Below are 11376 nucleotides of genomic sequence, written 5' to 3'. Positions count from 1 at the left end.
CACATCACATATGTAACTATACAGTACACAATAATACTAAAACAAGTGGTTTCCCTCAATGTCCTCTGCCATGTCCCATGAGTATTCATCACCTTCTTCTTGCTCGTCAATATGCTCATCTTCATCCATTTCAGATGCTTCTCCCTCAGTTTCCTCTCGAATTAACTGAGGTTGCAAGTTACAAAGCCCCGCACAAATAGTTACAATGTCATCAACATGTTGTATTCTACCTGGGATAATATTACTCAACATTTTAAAACCTTTCAATCGTCTAATAGCACGCTCTACGTGAATTCTGATATTTGCCAAGCGACGGGTCTGTGTAACTTCATGCTCCAGAAGTTCTTTACAGCCACGTGTAAACGCTGGTATGGCCAATGTCACTCCTGGAGGCAAAACATCTGTGATGGTGAATCCACGGTCTGCCAAAACTTGATCACCAGGAATCAGATGACTAATAAGACCACTGTTCCGTGTGATAAAAGTATCACTAGCCCTCCCACCAAACAATTTGGACACAAACATCACAAAGCCATTGGGAGCTATGCAATATAGGGCTTTGTATGTGTTATGGTGCTTGTAATTGCTGTATGTTTGGGCTCGTTTCCTTAAGTTCTTTGGCCTTTGTACAAATATCTCTGTACAGTCTATAATGCATGTTGCTTTGGGATAATGTACGCTGAAGCTCTGAGGCCTTATTCTCTCCAGAGTATCTCTAGGCAACCAAGCTATTATTTTTTCTTTCATAAACCTTGCGAGTATAGGTCTCCAGACCGCAAAGATCTCACAAGCTGTAGTCCTACTTATTCCAAACCGCTTTCCTAGATCCGTGAACATCAAACCAAGGCGGAGCCTCATCAAAACAAGCAACAATTGGTGATGCACTGCCAACTTAATGGTCATTGGCTGCGGTAAAAAATCTGTGAGGGCAAACAAAAGCTGCCAAAAACTGGCGATATGTATGCCTGTGAAAAACCTACTGTCTTTGTCATCAAAGTCATAGGCTGAGATTGATGGTGCAGGATCTGTTTGTGTTGCACTGTCTTTTGTTGACTTGCTTGAACAATAGTTGTGCTCTGAAATCTCTGGCCACTGGACGCCAACTAGGGCTGAACGATATGGACAAAATTTCATATCTCGATTTTCATGCCAGATATCTCGATATCGATACAATACGATATATATATATATATATATATATATATATATATATAAATACAGAATCTGAATTAAAATGTGTTTGATTTAAGCCTACATTTCAAAATTTTGTGTCAGAAAATGAAAAATCTGAATCATTCCCTTCCAAATCTTGCAGAGACGGAGATCGTGAGTAGGAGCTGTCCATGAGCTTGGAGCAGGAGCAACTTTTGCTAGGTATTCTGATTAATTATATTGTCATTTTGCCTCCACGTCCCCCCGATTGCCCGCGAGCTTCTCCTCCCGTCCATACGGTAATCTCTCTACTGTGCGACAAAGAGTCGCGTGGTTATGACGCAATCGTTAGCCTACTTTTACAAAAACTGCTTCTACGGGGCCATAACATAAGCTACAAGGTAATGGAGCATTTTATACATTGTCGTGTTTCTTTAGAAATAAATAATGGACAAATGGAGTCTTCAAACGCCTCAGATGTAAAGTTATTCGCTGTCAAAGTGACGCCAAAATGAATGGGAGTCAATGGGATGCTAACAGCAGGTGAAGTTCTGCTACAAGATGGTGGCACGCGGCCGGCTTCAACTTCCGGTCGACTTCCTTCCCGCCTGGGTGTAATCAGTCTAGGCTGGTCCCTGGAGCGTACGATCAAGTGCATCACATGATCAACTGCTAAATTCAAATGTTGAATTTAGCCAGAGACAGGCGCGCTCAGAGCTGTCATATATTATATATCACAACTTTTCAGTGTTTTCAACCACATACTGTTTATTTTAGGTTTCAAACATATAAATTCACATAAGTACTAAAAAAACAATACATTTAGAGTTTGTAAAATACACACTGATGTCTATGGAAGAGGTAATAATAATCCTTTCCATTATAATTCGACACGTTTTATTCATATCAGATACACATTGTGTAAGTAGCTTCAATGTTTACTCTATTCTATTCCCAGTTCACCAGCCACTTACTTTTAAGTATTTTGGGAGAAGTGGATGAATTCACGTGTTGTAAACATAGAGGTTGTAAATCCAACAGATCCGATTCTCTGAACTGCGTCTGCGGCACAAACTAACACGGCGGCGCCCATCGCGCATACAGCTCAACTAACGCGATCGTTATAAAGGTGTTTAAACAACAATATACTTCCACTTGCATGTATTTGACAATCGGAATATCAGATATTTCATGCCATAGCTAACACATTTGTGAATATTCTGAATAAAAAAGGAAAAATGACATAAAAGCAGATCATCATTCATTCAGCGCTGTTGCTGCTGCGGTGTCACGTGACAAGCAATGACGCGTCACCATGGAAACGCCGCCCCCCCTCTCACAATATAGTTCCCACGTCCCTGGTATTGTGTGCGCGCTGGCTTTAGCGGTGCATTCAAGGGCACTCGTAAAACTGATGTTTGTTGTGACTGCCAGAGTTGTATGCAGGGCGAGCGCGGAGAGGGGAAATCTATATCGTCTATATCGTTGCTTTTTTCGATAGTAATATCTTGAAAGTTCATATCTAGATATAGATACGATAACGATATATCGTTCAGCCCTAACGCCAACGTCACACTTCTGCAGAGGAATGTTCTCCAGATTATCCACATCAACCTCTACATCAGCAGGTTCAGCAGCAAATCTGTTGACTTGCAGGGTGTTGACTGTAAGGGGCTCAACACTTCTTCTTTTGGGGGGGGCTCGACCAGATGGCAGAAGTCCCTGTGGAAGGACAGGAAAACAACAAAAATTTGCTCACATTATTATGTAACATATAATACACTGTATTATTGGAAATGGTTAGACACAGAGAGGTAATAATAAAATAATTTTAATTAGGATCTATTCTGCAAAACATTATCACAGAATAAATGAAAAACAAGAATAAAATGTCAGGAAGCAATAGTTCTTACCAGCATAGCTGGATAACCCCATAGAATCCCCATCTTATCCCTGCAAGATACAGCTACAATACCCCCATCTCACAAATGTCCCTTGCCCTCAGATAGGAATATGGTAAAGAAATCAACTTACAGCATGAGTTTCATATCCCATGTGCAATACTGGGTATGGGTGCTCTTTAGTTGGTCTGGCATCAGGGAAGTGTATCCCACAGACCTTGAATAGTAAATAACATAGATAGATAGATAGATAGATACTTTAAGGATCCCCAAAGGAGAATTTCGGGTCTTAGTACACACACACACACACACATACACACTAGGAGAAACACACACATAGCTGCTATATGCCATACACCTTAAACATAAACATGACAAATAAAAATAATAAGCAGGCATGCCTAGTTGGACAGTAACACATATTGAATACAACAATACACAACAATAGGCTACTATCTAACAGTACTGTCCATATTTTACACAAATAACAGTGTTTCGTGTCACTGACAAGACAGACTAGCTTTCCAACAACATCTGAGCCAAGTTAAAGTTAGCAGCTAACAGACAGCTAGCTAGCAAGCTGACGTTGACCAGCTAGGTAGGTGGGTTACCCACATTGACATTGTCACAATTTAAAAGGGAAATGGGATTCAATACAAGCCAAAACTTACCCTGCTGTTGTTATTAGGAACCCATCCCTGCCTGTTGATATTTTTCACCCACTTCTGGCGAATGTCCACGTCTTGTGCTCGCCCAGGAAATCTGTGTAAACCGTATGGCACCAGACAGGGGCAGTCGACCCGGGGTATTTTATGTAGCTCACAATGTTTTCTCTTCCAAATAGAAATTTTACTGCCGCCATTGAAACAATTTATAACGGAACATGTTTTCCCACTCGACATTATAAAAGTTGTAACGTTAGTGACGGTCGTAAATCGCGGGCTGTCTATTCCAGTGGACGCAACCAAACCAATAGGAGGCACTGGTGCAACGCTACCCAGCAACAGCTCAGTTATGGTGCCCGCTTACTTCCGGTAGTTTCGCCGGATTCGTCTACGTCTGCCAGCCGTGTGTGTGTGCGTGTATGGCCCAAGTTCTTCTTCTTCTTCTTTTCGTTTTATGGCAGATTGTAACCATGACTGTAAATGTGCATACCGCCACCTACTGTATAGGAGTATGTAACATGAGAACATATTATTATGACTATATCATCAAATAAAAAAATAAAAAAAAAATAGAAAAATGCATTTCCGGAGGAACTGCAAAGTGTGCTTGCTCGGGTGCAGTGCACTAACGTTAGCAGGTAGTGGACAGATGCGAGATGCGAGATGCGAGAAAAAATGCGAGAATGCGAGATGTGAGAAAAAAGATGTCAAACTGTCTTTTATTTTCGAATTTAATTCCTCAATCAGCGCTGGACTGGCATTTTCTGTCTTCCGCTGAGCCCTGGCTGTAGACAGATCATATGTTTCACGCTGTCAATGCAGTGGTCTGCGTTGCGCTGATCTTATTCACACTATCGAGTGTAGGTGCAGCATTCTAACACTGAGTCATAATGAGCTGTTTGTGAAGAAATTATCCACTTCCAAATTTTGTCATTTTAATAACGAAATTGAAACATTAAAAAACAATTTGCTCTTTATGGTGTGCGAGTGATAGAGCGCGGCAGCAACGAACCATCAGCTTGCAGCGTAAACATTGAATGCTCGGCCGAACAGCTGATCATAGCTGTACAAGGGCGCCTTATTATTTTTCATCTCCATAAATATATCTAGTAGTAAAGCTAATGCAAGGGCTAGAAATCTATTAATCTTTTGCTGATACTTCCTTAGCTGTGTCTGAAACCGCTCACTCGTTCACTCATTCACTAATCCCTACATAGTGAATGGCAGTTGAGTGCACTACATCAGCAAAGAATTCGGACGCTGACATAATTATCACGCGCCAGAGAGCTCAGACAATTTGTCATAAACATTACCTACCCATCTTTAATATTTCCTTTTTTTGGCTGTATGAATTGTATGTAACAATTGCATGTATGTATTTTTCACGTTTATTGCGTTATTTGATTTAAAAAAAAAGATAATAAAAACACTTGCTTGTCATATTTATTTACTTTTTACATTTATATGTGAAAATAAAAGAGAACAAAACACTACACAACACATTTGTTTATTCAAATATAGATATAACGGTATATATATATAAATAACCAGGCGTCTGGTCTTATAAATGATTGTTTTCTAACTCGCGTGCAACGTTGCCATGGTGACATTTTTGTTTATTTTTCATTCGCGCTCTATCGCCTTATCGTGTTGGATTGTGGGAAATAGTGTCTCAGCAAGTGTACATCGTATGTACACTCGAATTCAGAGAGGATTGTGGGTAAAAGTAGTGAAGAATGTAGGGAATGATGTCGTTCACTCAGAATTCGGACACCACTACAAAATGGCCGACACCCTAAATAGTGCACTATATAGTGGATAGGGAGCGATTTCAGAGACAGCTCTTGTCATCATGGAGAGCGCAGTTCATGGTTGCATAGCAACGACAGACGCCACAGGAGAACAAGCGCTTGTGGAAAGGAGACAGTGGCGCGCTCGCGCTTTCCACTTGTTTTTACACATCTAATGTGCGTTCCATTCGACAGGGTCCATATGCAGTGTTCACTGCTCCCCTACTCCCTGAGCACGGTATATCAGTTGAAGTGGACTTCACTGACAATAACCGCTCATTTGAAAACGCCCTGCAAACGTCATCAAAGAAATTCAACGACGGGGTCGTGCAGATTATGATATAACATAAATATATATAGGACTACATTCATATTTTAATTTTTATTATTATATTATATATTTACAATTATATTGCACTATTTTACAACTACCTAAAATAAAATCACTTTACTTCACAAACTAGCTAAGCTGGCTGCATTCACTGAGGTAAATTATAATCATCAAAAGTAGTATATGTAATATTCACAATAATAACCGTTAAAATACTGTCATTTGTATAACAATGGCGAAATGTATGAATACTTACACACATACGTAAACTCCTCCATCGTTAGTTATGACCGTTCTGACTGGTGATGATGACGTGGTGCGCGAAATGACAGTTGGGTGATCATCGCTCTCCACTTCCTGTGAAGTGATGTATCGATGTTCCCTTATTCCCTATGCCGTGCGCAGTGCCCTTCGAACTGAACATGTTCGCTCCCTTCGGATTAGAATCTAACTTAAGATGGCGGAAAACCCTGTGAAGTCCACTTCGCAGTCCACAACGCACCTCTAGAGCGACGTTGTTGATTGTTTGAGCATGAGACTGCGTATTTCTCCTTGTTTTCTATTGTTATGTGCAGCATATTTCCCGTGCGCACAAACACAGCCACAGACAATGAATTGTTTGTTCGGTTAGCGAAGAAGAGCATGATGTATTTTGTGTAAAGTTTTTTTTTTTGTTATTAACTGTTTTGAGAACTGGAAATGCACAATTCATGCATACAAATCTGTATATATTAATAAATGAAGATGATTAAATTAGACCGATGCAAAAAACGAAATTCAGGCCCTGCATTTATTAAGACAAACCTAATAAAAACGAATGCAGTCTATACACTGACTTGGCAGCTCTGTGAAATGTAATACAACAGTGCCACCTACTGTCTAAATGCATTAACATTAAAAGTGTGAGGTGAAACTTTTGCATAGATGACTTTTGCCAAATGATGTAAAATTTTTTAATGTTTTTTTTTTTTTTTTATCTTGTACATCCTCACATTGGAGTCTCGAGTTAATGTACAAAGTTTGGTTTCGATACGTGACAGAGTTCCTGAAATATGGACGACTTCCTGTTTTGGCGACTACGCCGCTGGTTTCGTTTGGCTGTGACGGGCAAACGCTTCCGAAAATCAAAAATCCTTCTAGTAACTTTTGTGAGGCTTGGTCCAAGGATCATGTACGTCCAGTTTCGTGAAGTTCGGACCAAATTTGTGACCTGTGAAAGTTTAGTTTCGCTTTCTGTTCAATCCAATATGGCGGACGAACGACATGGACTTGTGATGTCATCTTCGCGAGCAACTTACACCGGTACTGACCGTACGTTTTAAAGTTGGAACGGTGTCTCTGTCTCAAAGAGCCTAGGTGCAGGAGCTGGCCAAAATTTTTCTCCCTGGAATAATAATAATAATAAGAAGAAGAAAACTTAAGAAGAACAATAAGTGTGCTGCTTTCAGCAAGCACACTTAATAATTATAATGAATATGTAATATGGTGCATATATTTAACAAAATGCTCCTCTAGAGTTAATTTTTGAGGTAAATGTGACGTTACATGACATTGTTTACTAACATCTTTCCACGGTTGAAACACTGATTGAGATTCCATGTCACATACGGACTTCGATAAGTTGTACTCTATTTTTTAACACACTTTCAGATGCTCATTCATGTTTATTTCACGCTGTAACTGGTATTATTAAGGCGAAAGAGAAGATCATGTGCTTCTCTTGAGCTGAGCCAGAGCGATCTCACGCCACAGCGCCAAAACGGTAATTATGTTTTTGAATTTCGTAAGAAAATGGACGTAATTTGAAATCTGAGACTTTGTTTCATATCAATAATAACAAAGCACAAAGATTATTGCGATTTATTGGATGGGATGCGCGCAACAATGTTCCATTCATTCATCAACTGAAAACAGGATGACTAATCGATTCTTGGGATTTAAGAATCGATATCGTTTCGTAAAAATGAGTATCGATTAAAATCGAGATATCAAAATTTTTTACCCATCCCTAAAATGTACCGCCATTGTATAAGATAGTCTTTTGATGTATCACTTGTTGATAAAATACAAGTTTCTCTCCTCAACTCTTTAGGTTGATGCAGAATTCCTAGAGCTTGCCCTGGCTCTCATATTCAGCGAGGAAGGATCTCTCCGGCGCCACAGAGAGTGCCGCATTATTAACTTTTTACAGGACTTTATACAAAAGTTGGAGGATGATGGTGAGTTGAGTTACATTTCTCAACAAATCCAAGTCATTTCTCATTTCTATTACTGAAAGTTTTTTTTTTATATATATTTTTGTTTAGAAGAACTTGCCACTGCAGAGAAAGAGGAGGGCGTTGGAAACATCAGTCAAAATTCCACCACCGTAAGCAGCTTCTTCCAGTGGCTCACGGGACAAGCACACATCCCACTGATTGCTGCACAAAGAGAAGCCTTCAAAATCCACATCGAGTTTGACCATGATTGTGACGTCCGTTATGGTCATCATAGCACATGCTACCCTGTCGTAAATGCTTGTGCTGTCTGCATTACTTTACCGACAAAACACCTTGGCACATATCAGTTTCAAGATATCCTTTCAGAAGCAATAAATAATAGCCAAGAGTTTGGTCGCCACTAGGTTCAAACAACAAGAATATGAGGTCACACATTTCATTACCTTTTTATATTAAAGGGTTGTTGTTAAGTTAGATACATAGTAGTAAAAGCTGTAACAAGTTTTAAGATTGTTATGACAGCATTTATCATTTAATGACCTCATTAATTTAATCTACTATTAATATAAAGATATACCTTTTTTAATGTCTGCCACCTGGAGGCAACAAATTGTTTGGTAATAAAAGTAACAAGTACCAAAGGTTTTAAGAATGTTATGACAAAATACAAATTTCTTTAACTAACTGAATTGTTATGATGGCATTTATGAAATGAACTATTTGCAAGTGCAATTTTTAAAAGTTTTTATTGATACATTTCATTTTGTGTCATTTAATGTACAACACGAGATTAGCACCAGTTCAGCATATTATGTTGAAATACTGCTCTATCAAACTTAGTCAAATCAGTGTTATAGAAGAAGTGTCATCACAGTTCAGAACTGTAATAGTAATAACTGAGTCCAAACTGAAATGAACAGTTACATTAAAGCCAAGGATTCCACTAAAATTACTAGAGGTTGCATCTGCCAGCCACATACTCACGGCAGATTACATAAAGGTCTGTAAGTGGAGTGTTGGGATCAGTCTGGTGTATAAGCGAGTTAAGTTCTGCCAGTTCCTCCTCATTCAAAGGACACTCAAATTCTGGGATCAATACTGCACCATCCACATGTTCTCCGTCATGGTCTGCTGCTACTTCCCAATCTGACTCTTGAATATTCTATTTTGCAGCAAAATAGTAAGAGAATAAATAAATTAGGAGACACATATCATTGCACTTAATTTATAAATGAAAAAGAACAACCTCAAGATTCTCTGGCTGATCAATTTGTGTCTGCATCAACCCAATGTGCCACTTCTGCTCTGGGCTCAAATTTCCCTCTGTGCGGAGTGGATGGTGGTTCCAGCCAGCAGCAAAAATCTCCAAGTCTGCCTTTAGTTTAGGTAGAAATATGAAGTGGACACAGAAAAGGTCCGTGGCAGAGGACAAATCAAGTTGGTGATCTCTTTCCAGGCTTTGTAGTGTATCACAGTACTTAGAGGTGACACAGACCCTTACGTCACGCCATAGACGTTCAATCCTATGAATGTGAGAACAGTGCTAAAATAACTAAAGAGAAGTCATAGAAAAAAATAATTTTCATTTGAATTTTTTTTTTCTGTTCATCATTACATTTATATTTTAAAGTGATATGGTGCACCTCTGGTTATGAACACTTTTTCCTGACATAAAGCTCCCACGGTCAGTTCCACGGTCTGAAAACATTTTTAAAAAAAACTTTGCTATTTCCACATTCTATTGACAGAAGTGAGAGGAAGAGGATCAGGCGTGACTTTTTACTGCGCCAGTCGAAGTACTTACAAAAGTGCTATTACGCCATACATTATAGTTATCCTTTTTAACCCGCTTAGAAAAGCACCACATTTTATTTTGTGTCACCATACTTGGTCGTATAACTACTCCTGTAACTGTTTTTAAATAGGGAAAACGTGGAGTTGTTTGGTCACTTCTAAATTCAGTGCTGTTAGATACCATTGAATATACTGGGGTAAGCTAAGTGCTTTCAAAGTGTCACCGCGCGCTAGAGTGATTAAGTGCACGCACTGAGATTAGAGAGATATGTATCAACTCGTCTTAGATAAGGGAATAACAAAGGGAGTATCCCTTTAATATTTATTAATTATTTACATGGAGAAAAAAAATTAATGTGTCTAGCTATTTTTAGTTTATAACATCAAGAGTTGGCTGTGTTACCTTATCTATATAAATTACACAAGTCAATTATGTAAAAATCTCCTAAATATTTAAATCACTTACATGCAAACTTGGGTCAGCCATTTTAGAAGAATCAGGTCAAAGGACATCCTTGTATCGAAAACAAAAACAAAAAACACATAAAAAAGACATCAAGCATTTGTAAATGAACAATTTTGTGTTAATTCTACCTAAATGATATATTTAACATATAAACACGTATAACTTTTAAAGAAAATGTACCTTCTTAAGGTCTTCTGTCATCCCGCTTTCTGTTTTGAGTGTCTTCTTTCGGAGAGAGCCAACAACAGCCAATCGCAACAGGAGGACATCATTCACGGTATAGAGCTGGTAAGTCCCGCCCATCCGTAAAACCCCAACTGGACCTCTAGGTTGTAAAATCGTCAATGCAAGTGAATGAGAGAAAATAATTATTTTCTGGTCCCGTTTGAATTGTGCCATGAATGTGCCATATGTTGTCTGTTAATTTTTTATATAATTTTTCATGTAACGAGTTTTACAGTATATTGTATGATTCTTTGGCTAGCAGTTGTGGAAAAGACATAACGAGAAAGACTACATGTCGCATATGTGACGTCACCCCATAACACATTTTCCCTCCACAAATCACGCTGCGATAATCTCTGGAGACAGATCGAGATGCCTGTGTGTTTTGTACCCAAATGTCACCATTCAAACAAAATGGGCTGTTCTTTCTTCAGATTCCCATCTGATGTAAAAACTAGGAATCGCTGGATAAAACGTATCAGGTATGTGAATCTAGCAAAAGTTGACTTACCCACTATTCTGCTAGAAGCTCCTGAAATATTAGCAGGTTTGCCTAGTAGCACTAGCACAATAAAAAGGTGCTCCTTGAATTATTATAATTTCAATAAAACCCCTCAACCAAGTCCTCCTGGCAACAATGAGATATGCACAGTATGATCAATCAGTGCAGCAATTCACAAAATTCAAAAAGGTTTTAATAGGTGCACATGATGGCATACTTTTAATCTAACTGTGTAAAGGTGATTTGGTTTCAGAGTAATGAAGTTAGTGAGAAAAGGTAGCACTAGTGAGCAAAAGGTAATGATAAAATGTATATTCTTTGAGGTGAAATG

General features: G+C 38.8%; 1 long non-coding RNA gene across 1 annotated transcript; it reads right to left on the bottom strand.

Annotated features, from left to right (window-relative positions):
- Nucleotides 1-2719: 2719 nt before the first annotated feature.
- LOC311081856 lies at nucleotides 2720-3973 on the bottom strand. Its single transcript, XR_014606024.1, has 3 exons — nucleotides 3725-3973; nucleotides 3187-3270; nucleotides 2720-2874 (listed from the first exon to the last, which is right to left on the bottom strand). It is a non-coding gene; the product is annotated as an uncharacterized lncRNA (long non-coding RNA).
- Between the last annotated feature and the right edge of the window lie 7403 nt (nucleotides 3974-11376).

This window comes from Abramis brama (genome assembly GCF_963993115.1).
Source record: "Abramis brama genome assembly, chromosome: 4".
NCBI lineage: Eukaryota > Metazoa > Chordata > Actinopteri > Cypriniformes > Leuciscidae > Abramis > Abramis brama.
The sequence above is the reverse complement of the archived record's forward strand: the minus strand, read 5'-3'. Positions and strand labels throughout refer to the sequence as shown.